Below are 12,334 nucleotides of genomic sequence, written 5' to 3' on the forward strand. Positions count from 1 at the left end.
GCCTTTGGAAGTTTGCTGTCTAGTTTGTCTCAGTAGCCTCATTCAACCTCCTGTGAATTTGGTTAAACCACAGCTGCACTTATCCATTCTCATAACAGTAGGAGCTGAATCTTTTCATCCATAATGAAAAAAGTCCTATTATGTCTAACAAGATTGACCCCAATCCTCCCTCCTCCTCCATCTGTACGAATTGCAGTCACTAATATTCCTCTTCACTCTAAAAGTCTCTGCTTTTGTGGATAGTTTGAGCAGGCACCATAAGCACGAGCCAGTGGTTTTGTTGTTTGCTGGCACAGTTCAAGGGCACACAAAAATTGTGGTGGGCTTCTGGTCTACAAAGACTCCAGGTGTTCTTTATAGATGCCTCCCCTTGGTCTGGAAGAAATATTGGTAGTTGGGATTAAATATTTTGGATTTCAAAGCTGGGATTTCTTTACAGGAGCAAGCTCTTGATCTCTCCTTCTAATTTACTAATGCTCTCACTTCCTTCTGGTTTTTGGATTTCTTCCAGTCTAGTCTGAACAGCAGCTGTGACCAAATGTGTTTCTTCATTAAGCTCATTTTGTGATCATTTGTGTTGTATCCCTGTTTGACTGCTGAAATGACATTTGGATCACAGTTGTCTGTTCAAAATTAATAGGCCAGTGTGTCTGTATAGGAAGCTTTTCTGTGATGGGATGTAAGTGGACAAACAGAACTTGATTCTCTTTCATTTTTGCTCTTGGCTGTAGCATCTGGGCAATTCCATGTGTATATTTTAAAAGCCCAGTCAATGCCTTTCTTATCTCCCAGGGAATGTAGGGTTGGACAAAGCCCTGTGCCATTTGAATCTAGCACTGCCTTGACTTCATAAGAGAAAAACAAGTTCAAAATGTGGCCTTGTAGCATTGGCAGCACCCACTTCAGCCTTGCCTTATGTCACCAAGATCAAAAGAGAGAGCTGTCAGTGACAACCATATCATTCATGTCATTGCACTTCACAGGCAGCTCCAGCTGCCTGGAAGAGATCAAAGATGGAAGAGAGAAATCTGGCTGCCTCCATCCTGGACATTCAGTGCAACTGAGCTGATGTGGCTGCAGTGTCTGTGAGCCAGCCACGTGTCCTTTGGGGTAAGTATTCAGGGTTTTTTGGTTTTTTTAAATTAATGGGATGAAATGGGAATGTCCATATTGACAGTTATCATGTCTCTCCTGTGGACAGGAGCTTCTTGATGTCCTCATGAAATTCCCTGTAACTGTGCAGTAATCCCTCCACACCTGTGCCTATGAACCTTATGTATCTGATTCTGAATTTGGTGTTTGTTTCTTGCTTGTAAGTATTTGCAAATGGCCCTGATTTTAATTCCTGGGAATGTTGACAAACTCTGGTGGCAGTCATTGGCTGGCTTTGTGACAGAAAACATATACCATTTCTCACACCTAGTTTTTATTTTCTATATTTTGCTTTCCTGTATTGCAAACTCAGTCCCAGGGAGCGTGATCCAAGCCATAGCAGGATTCCTTCAGGGCCCAAGCCCATACTGTGTTCTTCTCTTTTCCTGGTGCAGCCAATGTTCAACAGGAGCTGTAAATCCATTGTGAATTTGTACCATGGCTATATGAGATGTCTCTGACTCAAAATGGGCTCCACCATTGTTTGTACATAGTTCCTCTGCCTTTCCATCTCTCTTTTCAAACAAGACCCACATGGGAGGCTTTTCATTTTCTGTGTCAGACCTGGAGATGGGATCAAATGTCAGTTGTTTGCCCTTTCCAGCATGTGTTGCATTCACAGACCATGAGAAGTCTGTGTTCCACCAGGGCCATGAGAACCATTGCCAGGTTTGGGCTTGATGGACCAATTCTAATTTTCACTGCTATTATCAGAGTGAAAAACAATCCTTTTAGATGCCAAACCTGGCCCTTGCTCGGATTGCTACTAGGGTTGGCAAACTTTCCATGAATCTCATGTTCTGACCTAATTCCAGCATTCCCCAGCGCCTTGGTTATTTCTTAGAAAAATATGTTCCATTTGAATTTAACACTGGCCACAGTAGTGTGCACTTGTGTAGCAGGTTTCACCCCAGCATCTCCCAGTGGATCTGTTCCTGACTGCATGTCCAGGGTGGAGTCCCTGTGGGATGATGTGGCTGGTGGTACTTCCCCCTGCTCTGCACACCCTCAGCAGCTCCTTCCTTGCTGCAGTTGTTGGGGCTGGAGCCCAGCAGGAAAGTGAGACTGCAGTGCTTTGGAAGAGGAAGTAGGAATCCTATGGAAAAGCAGAGTGGAGAGCCTAAGGGTGACCTCTCCTTCCCCTCTCTGGATGATAAGTGCAAGATGATTTTTGGCAATTGAATGTGATGAGAACCAGTGTTATCTCACCCCAGGTCAGCCATCTCCCCCTCTCTTCCATAGGGTGTACAGCTGGTTTGAGCACTGCTTAAAATCAAAATTCTTGAGTTTTGTGAACCTTCACAAAGTCCAGTCAACTGGAAGGTCAAAATTTGTTGGGAATGTGACCTTTAGAGAGTAAAGAAATAAAACATTCTGTCAATAGTAGGTGCTATTAGGCTGGTCTTTATTTCTTCTTATTGATTTCTCTCAGGTGTATAAGCAAAATGCCTCTTATTTTATAAATAGTAAATTCTTTGTCAGCTTTCAACTGTCAAAAATATGTTTCTTTCATGCAAATTACTTTTATATTTAGGATGATTGATGCAGCTGTTTATCCTGCAGCTGACACCAGCCTGAGGTAAAACATGAAAAGGTTCATAGCAAATTATTCCTTTCTTCTCAGAATGACTCTCATCACTTAAACACTCCTGCTCTCAGCTGTACCATTTGCAAGGACTGGCAGGATACAAAGAAAAAGTACTTTTTGCTTTATGTGGAAACTTTGCTACTCTGGGGATCAGCTCGAGTAAAGCTGGAAAATATGATAATTGTATTTTCCTAGCCCAGTGCAAACTAGGCCAGCCCAGGTGGCACCACGAGCCGTGCACAGTGCCCGGTAGCACGCAGTGCCAAATGGTGTGGTGCTGCATCTGGCTGCAGGGAGTGCAGGGAGATTCAGGGCACAGCTAATTCCTGCTCCATTGGTGTCCCCCTGCTCTTGTGTGGGATCGGTGATGGAGCTGGAACAGAGCTGTGAGGACCTTTAACACTGCTTAACAATCTCACTATATTATAAGAGGGAAGTGGAGTTTAAGTGTAACTTAATACAAATACCTTGTTTCTCTGCTGCATTAGAAACTCTGAGCACCGAACCAATTAACAATTTGCTGTAAAGCCCCAGAATGACATTTGTTCTTTACACAGGAAAAGGTCCCAGCAAAGGCAGGACCAGCATCTCTTCTCCTGATACTCTGAGTCTTTGGGGTTTTTGCTGTGCTTGAGAGAGGTTTTATTAAGACTGCAGGTTTGTTACCAAAATTATTGCAAACTTGCAGTTATTGCAAACTTGCAAGCTGTCTGCAGTCCTGCTTTTCTCAGGCATTCTCCCTGTTGGTCCTGGAGAAGCAGGATCTGGGATGGCAGATCAGATATGGACAAAGTCAGACCCAGCACCTCCTCATGGCTTTAGGATATTGCAAAGGTGCTCCCTGGAGCAACACTGTTGTGTGCCCTGTATGGTGAACTTGGTAAAGTTTACAACCTCATCCTAACTAAAAATGGCTTTCCTTCAGTTGAGATAATATTTCCTCATGGACTCTCATGTGAGAAGGCTTTTAACATAAAGAGAAATTGATAATCTTTTTTGCATTGTTGCTGGAGCAAATCTAGTAGGAAATTAGATCCTTAAGAAGTTTTGTGGGATGGTGTTCAAACCTGCACAGTCTAATTAGTTGTTTGATTTGTCCAGGTTTATAATTTCCACAGAGCCTTATTAAATCCCATGAACAACATCTTGCTTTCATTCCTCATAGACTACATAGGTGTGTTGAAAAGGTCCTGTTGAGCATAAGAAGCAAATGAGTTGATCTGTTGTAACTCCTGCACTTAACAGGCAATTTCCATTGATTTTGGTATTTCAAGGCAATAGACTATGAGAGAATTAGACAAATTGACTTCTAATATCAGAAGGAATATCTAATGTCAGGTGAGTGAGGGCAGAGTTTGTATCCCATTGTATTTATATGTTTTGGTGATGGGAACATTTAAAATCATGTGGATTGAAACTGGCTTTGGACCTGTTCCCTGCTGTTTGGCTGCCTGAGCAGCCTGATGTGGATTGAAATCCTTGGGGTTCCACCCTAGGGAGAGCAGAACTGTGCTGCTGGAGGTTAAAACATACCCAGGAGACACAAGGTTTTGGGTGACTTCGTGAAAGAATAGACAGATGAGGTCTTCAAGTTGTTTTCTAAATGCATTCATCCCTCTGCACCCTCCCCAGCGATGACACTGGAACATTCCTTTAGCCAGTACATGAGGCAAAATCTCCTTTCCAAAGTGTTGGAATGTGCAGTCGATCCAGACATCTGATGGCTGGAAAAAAAGCAGGACACTGTGCGATTTTTATTTAAATCACAATGCTCTAGCCTGTGGCCTCCAAAACACTTGTACTCCCTGCAATAGGCAGATAACTTGTAATTAATGAAGGATATTAATGCAAATGCCAGTCAGATGAACACATATAAAAGTCTTGTGAAACACTGAAGTAAAAACCCTTTCCTTTATGCTCTTGGAGTGTGTCTGCCATCAAGGGATTGATATAATATAATATAATATAATATAATATAATATAATATAATATAATATAATATAATATAATATAATATAATATAATATAATATAATATAATATAATATAATATAATATAATATAATATAATATAATATAATATATAATATAATATAATATAATATAATATAATATAATATAATATAATATAATATAATATAATATAATATAATATAATATAATATAATATAATATAATATAATATAATATAATATGTTGACACAGTGAAACCTAGTTATTAAAAGAGGACTAAAGATACTCTGCTCAAAGGCTGAAACATTTTGCTTTGGTTTTTTTGGTCAACAGATAGTTCCAAGATTTCAGGGTTAATTCTAAATGTCATGTTTTGCCACTATTCATTGATGGTTGCAAATAGCTAAGTTGAAAAAAAAATAGAAAAAGAGAACAAAAGAGGTTTCAGATATCCCAGTACACTCTAGGAAGGCCTGCCAAATCTCCAGAAAACTGAACTTAGTAACTGAAGCTATTAAAATCAAAACTCTTTATAGAACTTACATTTTATTGCACTTTCATCCCAAGGTATTTAATAGAAAATGTTGCACATAGGATGTTGTAAAGCTTCCCAGGCTTTATCTGCAAGGTCACTTTTAGTGTGAATACAGCAATTTCACAGCAGATCCCACCACCATGGAATAGCAGTGCTTCCTCCTGGAACATTCTCTGGGCACTCAGGGAGGGGTAGGCAGTAGGTCTGGGTGATCATGTGTTCTTCCCACATCAGGAAAACTCTGAGCTCTCACACTGATGTTCCTCACAGCACAGAATGTGGGGGAAGGTAATAGATGCAAGGGCTGCAGATGGAGTGTACCACACGTATTTTACAGTTTTGGAAAACATTGCTCTTGCTCTGAGTGTTGGTGCTTCAAGTAAGGCTTTCCTTTTGTGGGAGATTTGTGTGGGTCACAAAGGAAACAGCCTCTGTCACTAAGGTTGTTTAGTAGTAAGTTTAGTTGGTTTGTGTAGTAAGTTTTGCCCATTAGCAGTTCTCTCACAAGTTAAAGGTAAGGCAATAGGAATGATTCTGTAAGAAATGTCATAACAGCAGTGTAAGAAGGAAGTGATAACCAAGAGGGAGATGCTGAGTGAACACAGCATTGGAGAGACACTCTTTATTCTTGGATTCTCTCTGCTGTCCTGGTGCATCATGATTTTGCACTTAACTGAAAGGAGGGAAAAGTGATTTCCCAGCAGAGGACCTCTCTCCCCACTAACACTGGGATGATATGTGTTTCATATTGCAGTGGGCACAGCTGGAAATGTAAATGTGCAAAGTTTTACTGTCTCATCATTCCTAAGAGACACACCCCAGTCGCCCTCCCTTCCCAAAAGAAGCCTCTGCACATGTTGTGGCATATCTCTGGTACCCTCTGTGGGCAGAACCAGGCCTGTAAGTGCTGTGACTTGGTAGTTTAGAAGATTGCTCAGAGCAATCTTGTGTCTTTCTGTTACTGCTCAAAAGTGCTCAAGGCATGGGGTTTTAAATAAGTAACTTTTCTGTGTCAGTGTGAAAAACTAAAACAAGAAATTTAAATAACAAGATTATGACACATGTCATTCTTCAAAGTAAAAAGCCTCATTTTTTTAAACTTAATTCCCCTTGTCCTGTACCCATTATCTTTGACTTATTCATCAGGAAAAGTTTCCCTAATCAGTTTTGGTTTACCTTAGCTGGAGAATTTGTTTCAATATACAGGTTCTGTGCTGCCTGGTGAAGTTCTTGTCTGGGCAACCCCTCTTCTGAAGGAAGCTCCAAAGAACAGGTGGGTGTGGCACCATTGCTTTGGATGGGCTTGGAACAGCCTAGTCTAGTGGAAGGTGTCCCTGCCCATGGCAAGGATGAGCTTTTAGGTCCCTTCCAACCCAAACCATTCCAGGACTCTGTGATTATTTTAAAATATTCCCTGTCCTTTGCCCAGCCCTGGGTGCCATGCGCAGTCTCCAGCTGAGGGCAGTCCCAGGGTGCAGAAAGCCCAGAGGAGAGCACAGGCGTCTGGGCACTGAGTGTTGTTATCCCGAGGGCAGCCCCTCAATCCCCGTTCACCCGCTGGCAGGGAGCGGGAAGCTGGTGAGTCGGGTTTAAACGGCAGGGTGTTCTGAAGTGCTGAGTGTGCACTATGTAGGTCAGGGCTGAAGGGACACACTGGCTCTGCACAGGTGCTGAGAATGATTCATTTCCCTGCGCAGAATTCTCTGGGTGTTTTGTCACTGTGTGCAACTTCTCATAGATAGTGGGCTCAAGTTTTGGACCATCTGCCTAAAGGGGAAATTTATCCTGGCAGCTGCTGAAAGGGAAACTCTTGTGGATTGGTATCAGTTTGTGCATTAAAAAACTGATTTTTTTGATTTTTTTTCTGCATATTGGGGAGCTTTTCAAGGATGATTTGTTTATGTTGCTGCTGTGTTTTCTGCCCGTTTGCATCAGTGAGAGGTGATATTTGGATGCTTTCCAGCAGCACTATGGAAGTGTGGACCAGATTCCTTTCACTGCCTGAGCAGCAGTACCTAATTTCCTGTGGAAAACTCTGCCTTTTCAATCCTTAGCCCTTTGTCTGATGCCCAGCTCCAGTCTGTATTGCCAAACCAGAGATGCTAATGGGGTAGTATTGTTTTAAACACAATGAAGTTCAGCCTAATGGAATACTTAGGGAAGACTCTAAAATCTCACTGACTCTTCCTTTATAAGAGCACAAGCTGTGTTGTTCTTCTTCCCCTTTATTCCCAAGCAGCCTGAACTTCTGTCTCCAGCAAAACATACAAAAATTGGCTGATAAGTAGTTTTAAATGTCAGTAGAAAAAAGTCTGGAAAAATTGCCTGATGTTCTAAAACACTAAGTTTAGATATTCTAAACTATTAACTCTAAGTAGCAGTTTATTGTTTATTTTTTACCACTTTGGTGTTCACATATGCAGGGAATGGATTTTTCAAACGGATTCTGTGATTGTTTCGCAGCCTCACTTCTTGTGCTTTACAGATTAATAGTGGTCCTGAAATTGTCCAAAGGAACATGTCTCCAGGGCTTGGGTTTTATTGGGATTCCAGGATGCCTGATCACAAGCCCTGCCTTCCCTCCTCCTCACTCTTTATATTGTCACACAAGAGTCCCTGAGAGATGGGAAGCAGGTGGAGGGACTATGCATAGGGAAGACATTGGGGGTGTTCTGGACTGCAAAGATGGTTGAAAGATGGGTTTGCTCAATAATTATCTCAGCCATATTTTCTAACACAACTTGGCAAGTTCCTCCAACACTCCTGGTATAGGTGCACGCGTAACTTCTACATATTTTCAGAGCAGAGCTTCATCACTTGAAAGGAGGCTTGCAAACGGTGCTATTTACTGAATAAAATGTGTTTTCCTGGAATCTTGATGGATTGATTTCTTGCCTCTGCAGTTTTTTTCTGGCAGCTGCCCCACTATGGAGTTGTGCCTTCTGGGTCAGAGATGAAAGGAGCTGGCTGTAACCCTGTGCAACTGAAACCCTTTTTCCAAAGGTACAGTAAAATTTTAGCTGTTGAAATGCAGCTCTGCCTGCTCAGTAAAGCCTATGAATTCATATTTTTGTAGCAAAGAGAATATTTGGATTCTTTGTTGCTGGACACCTTTGGTTGCTGCTGGATTTTTGAGACATCTAAGCCAAAAATACTTTCTTTTCATTTTGACCTCTTTTTCATGAATCATGGAAAAACCCCCACGATCTGGGATTCTGTTTGTGTATGAGTGTATAATTTCCAAAGAATATCTTCTGATCCAGTAGAATCCTCTTATGTGGGGGGAAAAACGCTGTTAAGAACACTTAGAGAGGTTTTGCATTGAGGACAGCCAATTTTTCTCAGCCTTACCTTTAGAACATTGTCACTCTGCTGACAGCTCTTGGGGTCTGAAATATTTTGTATATTTGTGGTGCAAAATGGCATGATGGTGTTTAAATAAATTCTTCAATCCTGAAGCAGAGCTTGGAAGTAAAATGACAGGAAAAAAATACTGGGAAGTAGATGAGTTTTGTATGTTTTTTGTCACCGCTCAGATCACACCCAAATCTGAGAGCTTTCAGATTCTCAATTCTGCAATGTCCTTTTAAAATTCCAAATTTCAGCTGAAACTCAAACTATTAAACTAGTATGAAAGAATCTGTGCTGGAGAAATTTCCAGCCAGCTTGAAACACAATCAGTACTGGAATTTTCCTTTGAAAAATGTGATCTTGCAAAACTGCTCTGTGTGTTTCCAGGCCATTGCAGTCTGGGCAATCTAAGATAAGCAACTAAACTCCATGGATTTCTTGCAGCTAAATCTGACTTGCAGGAACTCTCTCACACCACAGGAGAACCTCCTATATTAGAGGCTTCTAGAGACAAAAAAAATATTACTCCCAAACTTATCTAAAAGCACCTTATCTGATTTTGAATAATCTGGTTTTTCAGTTAAGAACATATTTTTTTTTTATCTTTTGGATAGAGGAGATTTGTTGTTTTTAGTAGCATCTGTACATGAATTTAACTATTATAAATTAAGATTTTTTTCATAGAAACCACAAAACAATTTTATTAATTTTAGAGATTTCAGAATTTCTGGAACTATATTCAGAAATATAAAACTGGTCCATTTTTCCTGGATTTGAGTCTCCTCCTAGCAAACTATAAGAGAAAGTATTCTCACAGGAAGTGTAGGCCTGTCCATTTTCCAGGGGCTCTGAGGAGCTGTGGATGTGCAACCACTTTGATCTCATCAGGGTCTGAGTGCACATTATCAGGGAGGAATTTCTTTTTCCCAGAAGTGACTGACATTCCCTAAAAATGACCATTTCCTCTCCATTTTTAGGTAAAGGTTTTGAAAGGCAACATTGTGATAATCCTTTTTTAGTTTTTCATTGACAGAGGTAAGAGTGGTCATGGATCTCACCATTTGAGAGGAAAGTCCTCCAGGAATAGGATATGATGTGTTGGCTGCTTCCTTGTGGAATTATCAAGAGAAGCAGAAGGGTTCTTCTTCTAGTGTGTTAGGTGGTTTGTTGGGTGGGTGTTTTTGGTTTAGTGGATTGGAGTTTTAATTCATCTAGGTTTTTCCTTCCTCTCCTTCCTTGGCAACATGCTGGAATTTCTGGGAAGGGGTAGCAGAGGCATGGCTAGCAAACCTGAGGAAAGTTGGTTGAATTTGTGAACTTCTCCCATCTCCCTTAGTCCGTCTGTACAGTGAAGTATTTTAGGATTATACTGCCCATCTTTTGGGTTTTGAAGGGAACATTCAGAATATCCTCTGAATGAACGCCGTGACTTGAAATGTCCCAGTTTTAGGGAGGTGGTTCTGCAGGTATCCTAGCAGGTTTTTTTGTATGCCAGCAGCCATAACAGCAAATCAAACCAATTTACATCTGCCTTTGAGATCAGAAGACATTCTCTGAAATGTCCCTTGCAGAGCTGCATCCAGACAAACCAAGGAGCTTTGCACTAAGGGTTTGTGTAGTGTTGCTGCTTGGGGAATGCCTGCAAAGCCTCACCTGGCAGGGCAGGTCCTGCTCTGAGCACCTTGCTTGCTTGAGTCTTTCTGAAGTTGCACTTTATTATGCCCACCTAAGAAATGACTGATTTAATAGTGTCTAATTTTTATGCTGATTTTGAAAAAGTATATCAGAACTTTGAGAGTTCAGTTCTTGACTCTAAATTTGATTAACCATTTTTCCTGCTCCTTGCCACAAAGGAATATAGAGAATCCTGATTATTTCATCTAAACTGGTGAGTTGTAAATTAAATCTGCCTTCTACAGGGAATCCACACCCTGAGTTCCCCTTGTGTGGAATATCTTTTTCTTAGGAAATAAAACATGTTTTTTCAATTCTTGTCCTCCTCAGTGAGGGGCCAGTCTTCAAAGCTGCAGTGAAGGTGTGTGACCAGCCTGAGCTACCTTAAAGGCAGGGCATGGCAATTCTGCCAGGGCTAGTATGAAGTGATAGATTCAGAAATGTGCTGCTGCACATGGGAAATCCTGCAAATAATGAGGTTATTAAATCCAACAGATATCAAGTATTCATTTTGCATTTTTTACTTTAGAAGAAGAAAAAAATGAACATGAAAGAAATCTCATTCTGAATTATGGATCTTGTAGTCCTCAAAAGAGTAACCACTTGAGTTTAGCCAGAGAAGAATTAGTATTTCCTGCTGAGGGTTGTATTCTTGAGATACTCATCAGTGCATGCAGGAGTATTACATCACTGTCCTCTGGGAATATCCATTTCCATCTTTTTCCATCTCGTTCTGTAAAACACTCTGTGAGAATGAAACGATTCCCTGAATGAATTCTCGTTTTCTTTGACCTCTTCCCTGCTGAGGAGCCCTATAAACACAGAGCAGAATTAAGTAGCACAGAGGAAACAAAGCTATGCTTTTATATTGAAAATATTATTAAGGCTTCTGCATCTGGGTAGAATCTGTATCTGAATGTAGGTAGGATGGGAATGTGGGAGGTCTGATGTTGAGTGGGACCCCACCTGTGCCAGGAAAAACCTGTTTTCTCCTCTTCCATTTTTTCCATTTTTAAAGCACCACGTTCCACATGTTTCCATGTTCCACATGGAAAGAAAGCTGTTATTTACAGGGATTTACAGAGAGAAACTGCTAAGGCACATCCCCTCTGCAGTGCTCTGGATTTTGCTGCAGAGATACAGCCAATCCCAGAACCTGGTTGAATGATGTGTGGCCAGTTTTAGCTTATCTTCAGTCCAATTTACAGACACTGCACAGGAAAGTATATTCATGTTGCCTGGACATTCCAACTGCTTAATGGAAAATGTAATTCTAAGGCTTATGGCAGATTATAAGATATTTTATATTTGTTACAGATATTTTATCAAGCTATAATTTAGGAATTGACTCTGGATTAAAGTTATGCAATGAGAAATCATGCTGGAAATTGCTGGTGAGCAAGATTTCTAACAACTCCTGGTTTTGACAGCCTTGAAAGCATAAGAGGAGTAGCCTTCCTGGTTTCCTGCATTCCTTCAGTCTTCAAAGGGCTTTTTTGTCATTTTGGTTTGACTTTTCAGGAGAATATAAACTCCAGATCTTAATTCATTTGAACTTTGTGTACATCCTCAGAATCTGTTCTGTTGGAGAAAGCTTGGAGGGCTTCGATTCATATGACATCTCTTTTATCCCTCTTTTTCAGCTGATATAGGAACAATGGTGAATAATGCTAAATTCAGTATTTATGTGGCAGCCTCCAAAGGTCCCTTTGAACCTGCCTTATTTCCAGAACTAGATGTTCTCTGAGGGGTCATATGTATGGGGGTGTGTGTGAGCAGAGGCCAGGGCACAGCAGCAGCAGCAGAAGTTAGAATCTGTCCCAAAAACATGAGAGCAACTGCCTGTGGAAGCTGTCCTGGCCTGGGACAAGGCATTGTTTCCTTAGGAAAGTTTGTTTAACTAATAGGCTTAATTTGCCAATGGTTATCTTTAAATTAGAATTTACAATCGCTTTCCTGATTGCTTCAAGATGTACCTTTTTTTTCCCTTCAAGAACTCTTAAATCCCAGGAGAATCCCTTTGAACATCTGTTCTGGCTTCTCTGGAGATAGTGATGGGTGGCTGCTGTGATACTGTGATTA

This window comes from Oenanthe melanoleuca, chromosome 4, assembly GCF_029582105.1.
Source record: "Oenanthe melanoleuca isolate GR-GAL-2019-014 chromosome 4, OMel1.0, whole genome shotgun sequence".
In the NCBI taxonomy this organism is placed as follows: domain Eukaryota; kingdom Metazoa; phylum Chordata; class Aves; order Passeriformes; family Muscicapidae; genus Oenanthe; species Oenanthe melanoleuca.